The sequence below is a fragment of the Pinus tabuliformis genome, chromosome 3_1 (genome assembly GCF_031772625.1).
Source record: "Pinus tabuliformis cultivar Carrire ecotype Pingquan chromosome 3_1, CPIR1, whole genome shotgun sequence".
Taxonomy (NCBI): domain Eukaryota; kingdom Viridiplantae; phylum Streptophyta; class Pinopsida; order Pinales; family Pinaceae; genus Pinus; species Pinus tabuliformis.
Genome location: NC_142301.1, coordinates 605,081,948 through 605,100,838, shown reverse-complemented (window position 1 = coordinate 605,100,838; position 18,891 = coordinate 605,081,948). Strand labels below are relative to the sequence as shown.

At 37.6% G+C, this 18,891-nt stretch overlaps 1 pseudogene; it reads left to right on the top strand.

The window, feature by feature from the left end:
• The first annotated feature begins 13,235 nt into the window (after window positions 1–13,235).
• LOC149188456 (large ribosomal subunit protein uL2-like) lies at window positions 13,236–18,686 on the top strand (annotated as a pseudogene).
• Window positions 18,687–18,891: the final 205 nt, after the last annotated feature.

Sequence of the window (18,891 nt, the reverse complement as noted above, 5' to 3'; positions counted from 1 at the left end):
CTAAGAATTAAGCCATAAAATTCTGGAATATCAGCAACTAAAATGTCAATATCTTGACATACCTTTGGGTTGGATGACAGCCTTATGGTTACTTGATTTAGTTCGCTAATCACTTCGACTTGAGATCGATCTAGCTGAACTATGCGCACAGCGGATTTCTGTGGTTGAACATTTAACTTGGCACATATGGACTTTGGTAAAATATTAGATGAAGCACCAGAATCTACCAAACAATTGTGCACATTTTTATTGAAAATTTCATAAGTAAGGAGAAACGGGGGAGTATGAGATCTCGATCTTCCTCCAATTAGAGTGATGTCATTTGGATCAATCTTATTGATCGCATTAGTTGGAGGTCTTCCCATGTTATGAGAAGCTTGAGAGAGTACAACGGCAGGCAAAGGTGCAACTGGCACAACATGTAATTCTTTCATCATTATCTTCTGTTGATGCTTTAACTTGCTCAGTTTGTAAAGGGTGATGTTGGCCCTAGTCTTTTTCATATCTTCTATAATATTGTACTCCATTTCATCCGACACGATCAGTGTTTTACATGGAGTTGATTCATCTGTTTGGACTGGGCTGGTTTGAGTCGCTTTAGATGTCGTTTTTTTTGTTGCGACTTTATCCTTTATTGCAGAGCTTGCGCTCTTTGGCTTAGGGATAGTTTGGAGAGGATCAAGCTGATTTTTACTTCGTGTGCTAACTGGGAATACTTCTTGATCTTCTTCTTGTGGGAGGATGAAATCCCACATTCCTTGTAATTCCACAACTTCTTCTTCATCAGTTTGCCCTTCAGTGGCAATTTCCTCTTCCTCTTCTTCGGATTCAGCATTTGAAATAGCATTGGGTGGCTTTGAATCCGTTGAAGGGCCTATTTTAAAAGCTCTGTAGGGCTTTTTTGAAGAAGTTTCTGCTACTTGCTTTTTGATGTCGACCATTTCATTGGACATGGTCTTTAGAACTTTCTGCAATCCTTCCAAATCAAATGGATCTTTTGCTTGTTTCTTCTTGGAGTCTTCCTTGAAGGTGACTTTCTTGGATTTACGTTCCTCTATTGCAGATTTCTTTTCCAGGGCTATTATATGTTTCTCTACTGCTATTGCTTCTTTCATGTTTTCGGCTAAGGTTGTTTTATTATCCCTATCCACGCAGATTGCTATGTTTGATGGTAAAGCAGTGATATACCATTCACTTCGTACTTCTTCGCTGGGCTGGGAAGCAGTAGGAATTTTGTTTAGGATTTTATTGAAACGTAAATTGAAATCTTTGATAGGTTCTCTAGATTCGGCCCTAAGGTTGAATAGGTCGTTGATTAACGTTGCCGTAGACCTGTCATCACCAAACTTGGTCAGGAATTGCTCCTGGAAGATATCCCAACTAGTGATAGATCCGGAGGGTAATGAAAAATACCATGATCCGGCTGTTCCTTGCAGAGTATAAGGAAAGAGTCGAAAAACGACATCTTCATTAGTAACCCCATTGAGATTAATGGATAGCATAAAGTTGTTTATGTGCTCTTCTGCTAGCATGCTTGCCTCGGGATTAAATTTAGGCAGCCATTTCTCAAGATGGGCCGGTATTTGACTCAAGGGTGCAGGCATTAAGACTGCCCCAGGGTTATTCCATGGAGACTGGGCCATTGTTGTACTACTAATAGAGGAAAGTGCAGAAGATGATCCCTGTGGTTGGGAAGATGAGGATACAAAGATTGTAGATGATTGAGGAAGAGTTGTGGGGGTTCCAGTGGATGGATGGACGATGATCTGAAGTGGCAGAGTGGATGGTTGACTTCGCGGTGAAGAAGTTGAGATGGATGATGCTGACGAAAGATTCTCGCTATCGGACTCTTTAGGTGATTTCCTTGCTCTTTTCCTAGTGGGAAGAGGTAATTCGGTTGGTTGAACGCCAAACTTTTCACTCTTTAGCCTGGTCAGGGGATGAGCAGGGTTATATTGCGAAGTCACGCTGCCTTGAGATTTATCAGACCTTTGAGGAGAAATAGAAAATCGTTGAAGTTTGTGAATCAGAGATTTGACTTCAGGATGTTCAATAGTATATTGCTCTGAAATGTCAGGGTTTGTAGCAGCGGTTGATACTCGAGTGACTTCTAACTCTGGATTTAAGTGTAATGGAGAAGTCGGGGGAGATGGTGAGGGCGATTTACTCTCAGAATGGTATTCAGATTTAGATTTACTTGCCATTCATAGTTCAGGCCCTCCTTCTAGTGCCAAATATGTTGAAGCCCCGGAAATCGGGTCTACAACAAGGGGGATACCCGCTCGGTCCGGACCTTGGTTGGCAGCTCCTTATCCGTTTGGTATAGCGGGTCCGACTGGGGATATGGGACTAGTTTCCCAATCTATGAGTGTGTGTGTAGAATTTGATGTTCCTGATCTAACAGTTCCTAATTAAGATATTATAATTCCAAATTTAATCTAATGCTATGCTATTGTAATCTAATAAGCAACAACATCTAAGTCTATACTAACCCAGGATGTAATTCTTCTATTATGCGATCTAAAAAGATTTCAAATAACAACTGGTAATAAAGATCATTTAGCTATTATGAGAAAATAAATCAATAAGGATATATAGAAAAACCCTAAGCATATGATTCCCATAATCTTGCTCAATGGGAGAAGGATGTGGCCAAAATGAGGAGAATCATATTGGAGGTAGTTTAGGATCACATTGTCTTGAATCTCCACGAAAAAGAGACTTCGTTCATGATGTGGAAAGCACTAACAAAATTGTTCGATAAAAATAGTGACCATAGGAAGTTAACACTCAAGGACAAGCTTCGAAGTATCAAGTTGCAAAATAACGACACAATTCCACAATACCTGAGCAAGTTTACACATTGTCATGATGAACTTGGAGGGGTCAGTGTTAATGTCCTTGAAGAAGAATTGGTAGCTATAGCCCTTTTGGTCCTTCCCAAGATCTGGCATAGCTATCAAGATTCAACAAATGGTATAGATAAACTATCGAGTTGGGTAATATTATGGTTTGATCTAGCGCAGGAAGAAACAAGGTGAAACACCAGAGACGAGACCTCATCCAAGGGTGACGATGACAAGAATTGTGCCTTTGATGGAAAGGAAAAGAAAGGAAAGGGGAATAAATACCAATCCAAATAATATTCGAGTCAAGGGGGCAAGAAGAAATACTTATCCAGAATCAAGTGATTACACTGTCATGAATTACGACGCTATGAAATGAAGTGTCCACACAAGAAGGAAAACAAGAAGACTACAAGAGGAGCAGCGGGTGAAGCCTTGGCTTCATAGTTCGAAATTGATTTTACCCTCATTGCATGCATGGAAAGCACAATTATGGGTAGTGTATATGGATAGTGGTGCCTCATTCCATATGACGTGGAAAAAAGAAATTTTTCAGTGACTTGGAGGAGAAGGATCTCCATATGCGCATTGAGATGGGAGATGATGGAAGGTATAACGCGACCAATATTGGTATAGTTAATTTCTAGAGGGAGTTTGTCTCCCCTCTCAAGATCAAGGATGTGATTTTTGCACGGGTCTAAAGAAGAATCTAGTCTTCGTAGTTGTGTTGGAAGACCATGGCTACAATGTGATATTTATAAAAGGCAAGGCTTTCTCGAGGCACATTGCCATGTGACATGTGAAGTAGATTGAGGTTTGAGTGAAGAACCTCTACAAATTAGATGTGGAATATTGTGCAACATTGAGCACAAAAGAAGAGAAGGTGTAGAGCTAAAATGTCAGTGAATTATGACATAGAAGACTTGGCCATTTACATCATGGTGTTTTGAAGATCATGCAGTAGATTTATATAGGGCTCCCAAAGGAGCACTATATCAGCAGGATACATGCAAAGGGTGTATGTTGGGGAAGTACACAAAATACACCTTCAATGATCAGGAGTGTAGGGCGCATGCAGTCCTTGAAAGGATCCACTTTGATGTCTATAGACGTTTCTCGACAACCTCCACTGCCAAGCACATGTATTATGTCATATTTATAGATCATTTCTCACAAAAGTGTTGGATCTACTTCATGTAGAAGAAAGACCAGAAATTCTCCAAAAAATTTTCGAATTCAAAGCACTTGTTGAGAAAGAAATTGGCAAGAAAGGGAAGTCTCTCATGAGTGATAACGGAGGTGAGTATGTGTCGAATGAGTTTAAAAATTTCTTTGCAAAGGAAGGCATTCAATGGGAGTTAACAACACCTCATAACCCACAAGAGAATGGGGTGGATGAGACAAAGAGAAAAAGACTGGTGGGAGCAGCAAGGGAGATGTTGCATGACCAAAGACTACCTATGCACTTGTGGGCTAAAGCATGCAACACAACGATCTATTTGCAAAATAGGAGTCCTCACAGGATTCTTGGCATGAGTACACAAGAGGAAGATATTTAAGGGAGGAATACAGATGTGTCACACTTCAGGATCTTTGGATCATCATTTAATGTTGTGTTTCCAAGGAAGAAAGGAAAGAGCTAGAGCTGAAAACAGAGTTGGGAATATTTGTGGGGTAACAGATAGACCTCACAACTATCATGTGTACACTAGTACAAAATGAGATATTAGTGACTATGCGACTAAAAATGTTACTCACCACAATTATTTCAAGTGAATTACTACTAAATTTGAGCAATTTTAAGTGACGGAACTAAAAATGACTAGTTTAGTCTAGGGATAAAATATATGATTAGATATTAAGTGACTCAACTAAAAGCGACTAACGTAAATGACTAATTTAGTCTAGGACTAAAATATATTATTAAATAACAAGTGACAAAATTAAAAATGATTAACGTAAATTAAAAATGATTAGCACTTTACTTGTAAAGACACAATATCATATTTTTACTTGTTCAGGTTGGATTTGACGTATCTAGGTAACATATCTATGGCACAATAAACACTCTTAAGCTTCACATGAGTACAAGAATGCATGAAACACCTTGATATTTAAGTTATTTAATAATTGTGAAAAAGGGTTTACAAATTTTCATCATGGTCAAATTTTGTTCTTGATACATTTATTTCTTACATTTTTTAACACATTTGACATTTTAACCACACCCTTATGCAAATCAATGCATGGGAACGTGAAATGACTTGGTTCATAAGGCTATCAATTCATATTTTTAGCATTGCCTTGATGGTTTACTTGCCTGCCTTTTTATAGATGTATGATCACTTTATAATTTGAAATGCCACATCCTAACACATATAATGGGATAGTGATAGAAGCTCAATAGTGCCACTATCGGTGCAAATTCCACACAATTAGACAATGCACCAATTCTTAAATATTTGATGTTGACATATGGAATTTCTTATTGTTTACGGGTGCTTTAAAACTTACATTGATCTCTAGTCATAATGGAAATTTGTTCTAAATACTTAGTGGTTATTGTGCTCACATGCTAATGGTATTTATCATGGTTCATTAATTGTAATTACAAGGTTTGGAATGTTTGGCTCATAATTCTATGGTTACAAACTACCCAACTATAAATAGTGATAAATTGATGATAAATGGATGACATTTGAATGTTACAAATCTGTAAGTAGTCCACATTCAACTTTGTTGTCTTCATTGTCCTTAGTAACAATGACAAGTTTGAATATTTCCTTTATTTATCATCGCAAACACATAACTCTTTTTCGTCCCAAACATAGTTAATACTATTGGTGTATGATCTCTTAATTGTGGAATGGTCTCTTGATGATGATAATGAACTCTCAATCTCCAATGCTCATGAATATGATGAATGAATGATCTAATGCCTTACTTGTATGGACACAATTTATGATTCATTTTCTATTTTTATTGTGCCATTGTATATATGCTTCACTAGCATCTCATGTTATATGGTTAATTGAGCAAGTTTTATCTTTCATTTTTCAAGTATAATTTCGTTTCATGAATAAGCATAGTTGTCTAATTAAAATCATTCAAAATTTGTTAATAATTCATGGTTTGTTTGACTATTCACACACTGTTAGGCCCCTATACTACTAGTGTAACCCCTTATTGTTATTAGTACAACCCCCTTATTATATTGATGTACCCATGTAGTGCCCATATTGTTACTATTGTGCCCCATAGAAGCCCACTATTGTTATTATTGTGCCCTTACATTATTATTGTTATGTCGGCTCTGATTATATTATGACTCCTTAGACTCCTATATATAGAAACGAGGCCTTTTCATTTGTATCATCCAAGAATTGTTCATTTATGTAATGTAAAGGAGGTTGCCCCCTCGAAGAGGTTGAATTCTAAGGCGTTGATCTATCTTTTCTATCTTTTTGTGAGCTGGTTTCATAACATTTGGTATCAGAGCTTTGGATTCTAGGGTTTTGCTGCTCCAAATAGGTCATCGTGGCATTTTCACTATAACTTTTTTTCTGCAACGTTTCAGAAGCGAAAAAAAACCCATTTGAGACGAAATCGCACTGAACCTCGAGTCCGAATTTCAGAGCTTTTCGCGCTATATTTGCGGAGATATGATCTGAGGAAGTTGGTCTTTTTGCAAACTCCTGAATTACATTCCAAACAGGTGACCTGGGGAAAATTGTCATAACTTTCTCTCTAAGCATCAGATTGAAATTTTGTAAGAAGGTACAGAAAGAGGACAGACTGTAGTTTCTTGTATATATTTTTCAGAGCCAAAGGTCAAAACAGTGACACGTGGCACTTCATACAAGTTCGCTCTTCTGAAAAGGTATATAATCAGGTTATCTTGGGAGATTGTGCATAACTCTTTCTTGGAGAATCTAAATTTGATCAGACTGGTGGCATTGGAAAGAGGACACAGAGGGCTACTGTAGGTCACAATTTCAGAACTAGAAGAACCACAATTACAGAGTTATAGTCATTTCAAGATCGAGCTCCTAAAATCAAGAAAAGGCGATATGAGGAAGTTTGATGGCAAGGATCCGGTAAACTGGATACTTCAAATGGAGCAATATTTTGCTTTACATGGTGTACCACTATTACAAAAGGTATGTATTGCATCTTCATATTTAGAACCGGATCAATTTTTATGGTATAAAGGACTTTGTTCTCGCAAACAACTTGTTACGTGGTCAATTCTCACGGAGGAAATGATAGCACATTATGAGGATACAAAGAGCAACACCAGAACAACTGGAAAGAGTAAAAGGGCTTTGTGACATAGTGGAAAGTAAAATTATGGCAACAAGGAAGTCTACCCCTCACAACTATAAAGATGGAATTGTTGTTTCTCCTAGCCTTCCCCAACCTACAAGGGTTACACCACAACGATTGGAAGAAAAAGGAGAAAAAGGGCTTTGTTACAATTGTGATAGCAAATGCACTAAAGGTCATAAGTGTGCTGAGAAGAAATTATTTTAGATAGAGCATGAAGAGGAGGAATAAAAGGATCAAGAAACATCAAAAGAAGAGAATATACGCCAGGACCCAACCCCAGAGAAAGAAGAAATGAATCAGACCATATCTTGTAAAGCATTGGCAAGAATTACCACTCCTCAAACTCTCAAGATAGAAGGACTTATAAAGAAGAAAAAGGTGCAAGAAGTGAAAGATCACATCGAGAAAGAAGAAATGAATCCAACCATATCTTGTAATTCATTGGTCGGAATTACCACTCCTCAAACTATCAAGATAGAAGGACATATCAAGAAGAAAAATGTTCAAGAAGTGAAAAATCACATCGAGCATCAAGAAATGAATCCGACCATATCTTGTAAAGGATTGGAAGAAATTACCACTCCTCAAACTCTAAAGATAGAAGGACATATCAAGAAGAAAAAGGTTCAAGTAGTGAAAGATCACATCGAGCATCAACAACAAGTTCTCCAACTTTTAAAGGATAACGCCACTTTGGTGCAAAATCGAATGAAACAACAAGTAGATCAACATCGTAGTGAAATTTTTTTTGATGTAGGTGATTGGGTATTTTTACTGCTACATCTCAAGCAAGCTATTTATGAGAAGGAAATGTTGGCAATACTACATGCACTTAAAAAATGGCAACCTTACCGAATGGGAAGACACTTCAAGGTAAAAATGGATCATGATAGTCTTAAATACTTTTTAGAACAACTATTATCTTTAGAAGAACAGAAAAAATGTGTCACAAATATGTTGGGTTATGACTTTGACATCATCTATAGAAAATGGAAGCAAAATTTTGTTGCAGATGCACTCTCAAGAAAGGATGAGGATGTGGAAGCATTGTTTTGTGCTATTTCTATTATCCAACCAAATTGGATAAACAAAGCAAGGGATGAATGGTATAAGGACGAAGAAGTATGGCCACTTATTCAAAAGTTGCAAAGATCCCAATTCAAACAATATTACCAGAAATTGAAGAGGAAGGAAAAATCATATTGGAACCTGGAGCAATCACAGAAACAGGAACCCGACAGCTACGAAATCGATCAATTTCAGAGTATCTCATCAAGTGGAAGAACTTACCCACTAAAGATTCCACATGGGAGGACAATAATTTTATACAGAAGCATCAAGAACTACTCAAGCGTTGAGGACAACACTTTTTGAAGGAGAGGGGCATGTTAGGCCCCTATACTACTAGTGTAACCCCTTATTGTTATTAGTACAACCCCCTTATTATATTGATGTACCCATGTAGTGCCCATATTGTTACTATTGTGCCCCATAGAAGCCACTATTGTTATTATTGTGCCCTTACATTATCATTGTTATGTCGACTCTGATTATATTATGACTCCTTAGACTCCTATATATAGAAAGGAGGTCTTTTCATTTGTATCATCCAACAATTGTTCATTTATGTAATGTAAAGGAGGTTGCCCCCTCGAAGAGGCTGAATTCTAAGGCGTTGATCTATATTTTCTATCTTTTTGTGAGCTGGTTTCATAACACACACTTATCCCTCGCATTTTACTTTGAGAGTGAGTAGTCTCAAATCACTAGTCTTCGTTAAGGAACTTCCCTTCATTACTCAATGACCCAGCTTAGCTCAATCTGTAAGGATTCCCCCCTTGAAAAGGACATCCTTCTTGTAGTCTAAAGAGTGAGAGAAGGTCACCAACGTGACATTGGGTGGCTTGCTTGAGAGTTACCTTTTAGGCATTCTGGGTGGGGTCAAGACTTTTTTTTCTAAGAGAGTGTTTGAGTGGAGACACAATTTAGAAAATGCTTACAAGAAAATTAGTTCCCTTGTTGCAATCACCTAAACTACTTCCAACAAAATAATGTGCTTTCAATAACATCTAATTTTGATAAATAATTATTTTAATAAAAAAAAAAAAAAAATTATTAATATTATTATTGTTATTTTTTGTATATGGCATAATCTACAACTATAGCGAGCTTGTACTTACATGACAGGGGATCTATTCTATCCACTACCACAATCACCTCCAAGTGTACCCACATTGCCTCACATGTGGCACACTAAGCTAATCGATGTTTAAACCAACAACATCATAAGAAATGCCTTAACAACCCATTCTATCATGATCTACACCATGGGGCAAATTAAAACTAACTTTTAATATTAAAAAATATAGCCATTTTATTTTATTTGAAAATCAATTTTAATATCTAATTTGAGGAAACTCGGTAAAATAAATTTTAATGTGAAAATGTTAAGCAAAATAAAGTTTAGTGTGTGAAATGTTATGAAAATCATTTATTATAATCCACCAGGCCTAACAATGGTAAACTATTTAGGCTCTGGATGTGCCAAAGTCGGCTCAAATAAAACTCTTTTGCAAGTGAGAGGAGTATAAATAAATATTTCACTAAATTGTCAAGTTGGATGCTATGGGTAAAAATCGGAATTTTGAAAGTAATGGTAAACCATTTAGGCTCCGAATGTATCGAAGTGAGCTCAAATAAAACTCTTTTGCAAGTGAGAGGAGTATAAAAAAATATTTCACTAAATTTTCAGGTTGGATGTTATGGGTAAAAATCGACATTTCGAAAGCAATGAACAGGGGGCTCATATGAAACAAACGAAGGCTTCAGGTTGGCTTGATTGCAACACATGCATGTGAGATCAATAAGCCTCTCCCATTTACATAATTTTTCTAGCCATCTTTCGGCCATCTTCCCACGCCTGCCCAAATCCTCTGTTTCTGCACTTCAAATTGTTGGGATTCTAAGGTGTTTTTCACTCTCCTTGTTTTTCTCTTTTTCACAATTCAGTTTTCTTGCTTTATTTTTTGAGTTCTTCCTCTACTTTTATTTTCTCATTGAAATTTCAGCTCTCATTGAGAAGGTTTTGTCGTCATGGTATAACTATGTGGACTAGAATTGGATTGATCACGAGGGAAAAAATGATTAAACTATAGAGGCCATAAATTTGGGGTTTTGGGTGCTTTGGTGGTAAACCATAGGGGTTATAGATCGTAGATCCTTCCTTGATAATTGGAATTGTTTTAAAACTTGGCACTGTTTTTGCGATCATAGCACTTGGCCGATCCAAATCTCTATGGTGGGGCTATATTTTCAATAGATTTGCGTGTTTGGTTACCCCCAAAGCTCGACATCTCAAACACCCAATTGATTTCAAATTTTATCGATGCTTATAATGGAAAATTAACTAGGGACACCTAGTTGGGGACTACTAATTCCATATCTTCCATATCCATTATATTGTGGAATTTCACCATTGTACTAGTGTAGCCAGCCTTTGCCGATGGATCGTTTGCACATTTTGAATTCACATTGTATTTTCCATGGCATGATTGATTCTTCCACCCTTAAAAAATCCATAGTCCATACTATTAAATCATGTAATACTTCATCTTCTGTGCAATCCCTGCATTTGGGGTCCTGAGTAGAGGAATCACAGAATTTGCATCAAACAGCCACTAGATACAGAAAAAACCTCTTCAATCGCATTGCTTCAAACTACGAGCATGTAAGTCTGGATTTTACTATTACTTTCAAAGCTTTACAGTGAAACTAGTATAAATGTCGGTTATATGTATAGCCATATATGTTACTTCCAATTTCAGAGGCACAACAAATCCAAACTCTCTGTGTAGTGTAGGGGTGATTTTAGGGGCGAATGTTCGCCCTTTGGCGAAATTAAGGGGTTTTAAATTTTTAGTGGGCGAATATTTTGTATCATAGTACATTTTTACAAATCACCCCAAATGGCCCACCTTATTCTAAGGGAGAGGGTAAAAAAGGTAAATTTAGCCCTTGAAATTAGGAGTTACAACCTTCCATTCGCCCATTTTCAAGAATAGGTTTTATTTAAGTGAATCCATTCGCCCATTTTCAAGAATAGGTTTTATTTAAGTGAATCGTATGGGCCAAAGGCCCAAATACCATATTTATAAAAGAGGTATGGTAAATTAATAAAAATATAAATAAATGAGAGGTATGGTAAATAAATAAAACATTTTTTATATTTACTCCATAAGTCACCTTATATACATGCAAGGGTGTAAACAAATAAAAATATAAGTAAAGTGGAGGTATGGTAAATAAATAAAACGTCTTTTTATACTTACTCAAAAGGTATGGTAAATAAATAAAAATATAAATAAACTAGACGCATGGTAAATAAATAAAACCTCTTTTTATATTTAGTCCATAACCCTCGTTCTATTTATGAAGGCTCAAGAAAAAGGTTTTATTTAAGTGAATCCTATGGGCCAAATACCATATTTGTAAAAGAGGTATGGTAAATTAATAAAAATATAAATAAGCGAGAGGTATGGTAAACAAATAAAACATTTTTTTATATTTACTCCATAAGTCACCTTGTATTTATGAATGGTATGGTAAATTAATAAAAATATAAATAAACAAGAGGTATGGTAAACAAATAAAACATTTTTTTATATTTACTCCATAAGTCACCTTATATTTATACTATGGGACAAATACCATGGACTAGATTGTTATTAATACCATGCAAAAAAACATTATTAACCCTGTATTAATAAAAGTAAAAATAGCACATGGTATTGACCCATGGTATTCACCAAAATGGCACATGGTATTGACCCATGGTATTCACTTGGAATGTAGCCTATTTAAATGGGGGAATTAAACCAGCATAGATCCATTTTACTCTGGATCTACTAACCCCCGAGAGGTATCAAATATTGTGATATGCAAACTAGCATAGAGTGAAAAAATATTTGATCCGATCAAGAGTAAAAATGGATGTTGTAATTTAATGTATGTTAAACATTTTAGGTTGGTTAAAATAAAAATAAAATAAAAATCAACTATTAATTTTATTAATTTTTATAAATTACTAATAGTAATTTTTAAGTTCTAGGTTTATGATAACCCATGGTATTGACCCATGGTATTCATGTGAGCATAGACTATTTAAAGGGAAAATTCTATCTTAGATCCATCTTAATTCTGGGTCTACCAAATGCTCAGAGGGATAAATAGATTTCATCCCCCTAAGAGTGGTAGATGTGGAGTTAAGATGGATATAGGTTGGTTTTTATGATAATGAAGATATTAAATAGACTTAGGAAATTATATTGTAAAAACATCTTAATGTGAATGGTTAAAGCATAGACATTTGACAAGTATATTTGTATACTTCTGTTTTAAAATGAAACAAATCCAGGGCTAAAAGGAATGGATTGATTGCACTAGTCATCCTTCTATAACTTTCCAACATATGCTGGAGTAAACAGGTTGTAATTTGGGTAATTTTTCTAATTGCAAACGGGAACATACTTGTGTATTGGCAGGGTGGTTACGAGGTCCCTAGAAGTGGAGTAAATAGATTCCTAGAAGTGGAGTAAACAGATTGTAATTTGGGTAATTTTCTAATTGCAAACAGGAACATACTTGTGTATTCGCAGGGTAGTTACGAGGTCCCTAGAAGTGATGAATTTGAATTTTTCTTGGTTTTATATATAGTATTAGGTTTTTTCTCATGCTTTCTATGAATGGCATGGGTGAATTTTATCCTACACCCACTAGGTTATCGATATGTAATTTCGGTAATTTTGATTTCAAAAGATATTTTAAAGAAATGCAATGATTTCATTGTGTATTCAATAAACACAAGATTTTATAATTGAGTAAAATATTCGTCATGCCTGGTGAGAGATTCGCCAAAAAATTATATATACATATCATATTATTGATAAAATCGCCTTCCATTTTTCCTATATACCATGGAGATTCACCCATTTATTATACATGTAAATTTAGGGGGGTTCTTAAAATTTTCCCTGGTGTAGTGATATGCTCTGGTTTGCATACATGGGTCGCATTATTCGTGCAAAGAGAACAGGAGCAGGCTCTATGTTCATATCCCACACCCATCATAGGAAGGGATGTGCATGTTTTAGAAGCCTCGAATATGGCGAGCGCAATGGCTACATCAGGGGAATTGTCAAGGACGTAATGCATGACCCTGGTCGCGGCCCTCCCCTCTGAAAGGTGGCCTCAGACACCCATTATGTTACAAGCATCAGAAATATCTCTTCATATCAGCCGAAAGTATGTACACGGGACAATTTTTTTTAGTGCGGAAAGAAGGCCAATTTGGCTGTGGGTAACATGTTTCCCTTGAGATCTATTCCGGAGAGAGGCATTGTCTACATCGTAGAACAGAATGTCGATGATCGGGCTTCATTTGCTAGGGCTTTTGGAGATTATGCCATTGCCGTCAGCCACAATATCGATAATGGCACCACCAGAGTGAAGCTTCCCTCCGGAGCTAAGAATATTGGAGCTAAGAAGAACTCTAGTGGACGGTATCACCACCCCCACTTGAAAACTAGTGAATCTTTAGTGAATGCCATTGTTTTAATTTGTGTTTTCCTTCAATTTCATTTTTGCTGCAAGTAAATATAAGTTTATTAGAGAGAAATTAATGTACAAGATCGCTATGTCAATTATTTAGCTTATGTGATACATTGTTTGGTCTCTTAGTAAATGATCGATAAACACATTATACTTCGAGATTGACAACATTACATATTATACTAGATAATTGAAAACCCTAACAAAAAGTTGACCAAAAAGAACCAATTTATCCATCCTCTTCTTGATTGAAGGGTCATATAATCGGAAAGATTTCCCCTTTTATTTCTTATTTAACTTAAATTCAATTCAACCCTTGTCATCATATTTCAAAAAAGGCTTCTCTGAAGTTCACAGGTTCCTTAGCAATCCCGATTTCCTTTCACCCATCCTCTTATCCGAAGGATTAATTTCCAAAATCTTCCCCAGCTCAGAACACACATTAGCCACAATATTTGATACAATTTCACCCAACATCTCAGGACCAGAGCTGGCCCTAGGAGGATGTAAGATTGACATTCACCCTTAATCTTATCATAAAGATCTGGTTTTCTTTTCTTTGAGCTGCATCATCTCCCCAAGCTAAGACGACATATTATCCGCAATATTATTTTCTACAGTTCCCCTAACATTGGCAGGACCAGTGCTAGTACCAAAGGAAGGTGAGAAATTCATAGTCAGGAGGGCCTGAGATTAGATTTATCTGAGCTTTTTTCTACCCAGTGGTGATTGACCACATTGTCCTCTCATCAAGTTGTCCTCTATTTCTGTGCATACTTGCTTGAGAAACAGTTTTAGATTTAGCCTTTAGACGAGGTTATGCTCAGAAAGAAATGTGTTCATAATCCAACATTTATGTCCAACTGTAGCGATTATAATATATCATGAATTTTTCTGCAAGACCCTTTCTCAAATAAAGCTAAAGTATTTGGGTAGAGGTTTAATTTGACAGATCAACTATCCCTGTGGCCATGGAAACAAATCTACAAAAACATTTATAATTTCCTTGAGGGAGTTGGCATTCTGACATCCAAGAGGCAGGCTAGAAATTTGCACCCAAATAATGCCTAAGGATAAGAATTTAGTGAATATATTAAAACATGTCTGCCAAGGCCTCGAAAAAAAAAAGGCCAACCCTCCATAAACCAGGACATATTGTACATAACATTTTCTTTGTCAAGCACAAAGATAAATGCAATGATGAAAAACTCTTGCCCACGTGTATCACCATAATAGTTTTCAAGAAAAAGCCTCAGGACTTGGATACACATTGATGTCTTTCAGCATCAAACATACACTATTTAATCTCGAATCAACCTATGGGCATGGTAGTAAGACTCCTCCACCTTAGCCTAGGAGGCATAGAGAATCAGAACCATTACGAAGGTTGGCTTGTAGGTGTAGAAGAATGAACAAGAGGGATTATTTGAGTTAAAAGTCAAACCTTTAAAAAGAAAACATTCAGGGTCATGCCCTTTGTTAGGTGGATCCATCAAAGCAAAAGAGATTTTTTCTTTGTCACGTGGAGCTTTTCGAGGAGCCAAGCCATTTTTTATTGCAAATATGAATGCCTATATGCCCTTTTCCTTTATCATATATAGAGAGGGACATTTGGAGCAGGTCTTGGGTTATCACTACCACTGAGTGTGAAACCATAAGGAGAGAGATTGTGATGATTGAATATCCATAAGTGGATGGTGTAGGCCTACAAAGACAATGTGAGATGTTTGAAGCCCAATAAGCACAGAGTTGTGTTTGACATGAGTTACAGTGAAAAAGCAATATAAAATAGATAATAGATATACATTATATGGAGTTCCACAATACAAACACATATACTACTAATATTTTTTGGGGGGGTTATAGCATGATGTTTTTTTTTTTTGCTGAATATGACTACTTCTATTAACTGTGTAAAACATATATACAAAAAGATTACATAGGGCAAGGTTTAAGATTTCTCAGTCTCTTTGGCCTTGCCCACATTGCAGCACCCGCGAGCTCTATTACATGACACTGATAAACTGTCCATGGCTGGACTGAACAGAAGAAACACATAAACATATTGACACTTGGACACAGACATATAACACTGAACACATACATTGGACACTTGGACAGGAAGGCCGACATATGGAAATTGAGACAAAAATCCAAAAATACCATAGCAACATCATTCTTCATTCGTAGACTGGAGCTGCTCTTTAATTCGGCATCCGAAGTGAAGCGTGTTCTCAGAATCCGAGAGCTGGATGATTTTGTGAGGACTGTCATTTCTGGCAAGTTCCCTTGGACCTGGCCAGGGAGCCGCATGCACCAGGGAATCAGCAACATAATCCCAATTGAAATCTAAGTCCTCCATTTTCTGTTTTCCTTTGCTCAAATCCGGCGGATGAAGGTTTACGGGAACCGAGGGGCCTGCGTCTGGATTCATATGGAGGCCTGGTCTTTCCAGTTTCCTCTCTCTTGCAGTATACGGAACAGACCATCCCATCCCCGGTACAAGCACAGGCTGAACTCCTCCGCTCTCTCCACCCATGGGCAGGCAGGCAATAGGGGATTCATCCCTGCTGTTGTGCTGCTTTTGTTGCTGAGGCTCCAAATCATGTTCAACTTCAATTGTCACAATCAGAGAGGAATTAACATGCGGACAGGGGAGGCGATACCTGAGAATTGGAAGCTCCCTGCGACTGTCTCCCTCAGCTGGGCTACTCTCCCTCTGCCCTCCCACTTCGTCGTTGCTGTCCTGAAACCAACGAGGATGGGAGGTGACCTCAATTGAGGAAGAGGGGGAGTGATGGTCATCTCTCGGCGGAGCGCGTCCCTGAATTCCTCCTCTCCTGCTACCCATTCGCAGCCTGTCTCGCGGCATGCTGTCACCGTCAATGCTCTGGATAGTCGCCCAAATCAACGCTGCTCCCAGTGGCAGGTCCGAATGCGGCCTCCAATCTCGCTCAGGAACCAGAACCAGTCCTGAGGGCTCGTTCCACGAGCGGGCGACCAGTGCCCCTTGCCAGAACGCACTCCTAATTCCTAAATCTTCCTCACAGACCTTACCAACCCAGTGACAAAGCAAATGCATCTGGCGTACCCAATGACCCTGCAAATTCACCTCGCTAACAGCAAGGAATGTCAACCAAACGTTCAACAGAGAACTCACCGTCGTTTTCCCTGTGCTCTCCGCCGTCTCACCTTTGCCAGGTTCCCACCTCGGCTCTGCTTTCACCTTGCGGCGAGCACAGAGGAGGGTCACAGAACCAGACGCGCTTGTAACCTGCAAACCCGCCATACTCTTCCACTTAACCTCCTTCCTCCCTCGCATGCTTACCTGCTTCCCTCGAGCCGAGAGGACTGGCATTAATGCCATCCCCTTGCCAGCCTCCGCCTTATTTACTCCCCTTGAATTTCTTGCAACGTGGTACCGTCCCACCTTGAGGTCTTGACACCCGGCCACGTGATGGCCCGTGCCACTCTTGCTTGTCTTAATCACCCGCATCCGGGTCGGTTATAGCATGATGTTAATATTGAACAGATTTTTTATTTTATTTTACCAAGTTTACATGCGACATGTCAGGTCTTAAAAGAAACTTTCAGTTATGTTTTAGAGTTAAGTTTTACATTATGTATCTGTTTGTCTTTGGTTTGTTGCTTTTTGATGGATAATGTAACCTTGTTTTCTGTGTGTGAAAACATTTTTTATTTTTTCAATGTGAAAGCATAATCACAAGCTTCAAACAAGTTAACAGGTTTTAGCTTGGATGTTTAGGAGAAGTTATCCTCTCCACCTAGATTCGAATCCTACTTTTGACATGTGCTCCTTGTGGGCTATTTGACTCTGCAAGGAGCCATTTCATGTGGATGGGGCCAAGAACAATCCTTGGGTGACTTTGATGGATTAGATTCTGACTAGTCAGCCACATAGCCAAGAATTGACTCCACAAATATGTTGGTAGATACTAGTTTTTCCAATAGATCGTGGAGTAAACATTGCAGGAAAAAATGAGCAATAGGAAAAGGTCAAATAAAGCCCTATCTTAGCTTTACACATATACATTTAACCATTTAGAAGAAGATTTACATGAGTAACAGACGAATCAGCTTACATAACCTTATTGGAAGTGCCACGCCCATAATCTTGATGGATAACATATATGCAAGATGGCATGTAAGAAAAATGGAGTTCAAAATAAGAGAACATGATCTCATGTGGTGCTTTGTCTAGATTATAACACCACGCATAGAAAAACAACATAGTCAACATCAACAAATTTATTTAAATGACTTTAAGCTAGAATATTTGGTAGTGGAAACATGAGAATGAAGAGTGGGACTGCTTAACTTTTATCATGGTTCCATAGATCTATGTTGTCTGAATGGGAATATTAGAAAGAAAAAATAATTATTTTAATGCTTCTTAAAATTTATAGGAAACATGTTAATCACACTTTACAGGTTACTTGGGGCCTTATTTTCAGATTGTATGTTGAATCTCGGTTCTATGTTGAATTTCAATTTTGTTATATGACAGGAGGGCTAACTCTAATTGTCTCATTTTCCAGGGTGAATCTTCCCTTTGGAGCTAAGAAGATTTTCCCAAGTGGTTGTAGAGCTATGATTGGTCAAGTTGCTAGAGGTGGAAGAAGAGAAAAAACAACGCTCAAGACTGGCAATGCATACCACATATATAGGGTCAAAAGAAATTGTTGGCCCAAGGTTCGCGTTGTGGCTATGAATCCAGTTGAGCATCCTCATGGTGGTGGTAAGCATCAACATATTATTCATGCTAGTATTGTATGTCGTGATGCACCACTGGGGCAAAAAGCTGGGCTTATTGCATCAAGAAGGATTGGTCGTCTGCGTGGGCAAGTTGCATTAGCAGCTGCAAAGATGGACAACTAATCTTAGTTCATTTCTATTTTCAAGGATTTCATTGTCTTATTTTGGTGTTTTATTTTTTCATAAAATCTGATGAATTCTACTATGGATACGAGGATGTGGACACTTGTTGAATGACCTGCTTAGTCTTGGGAAGCTTTGAGTATGGAAGCGGATGACAGCCTCATGCAGTGGGTATGCGACATTTTTCCCCATTTTCATTTTGTTTATCATT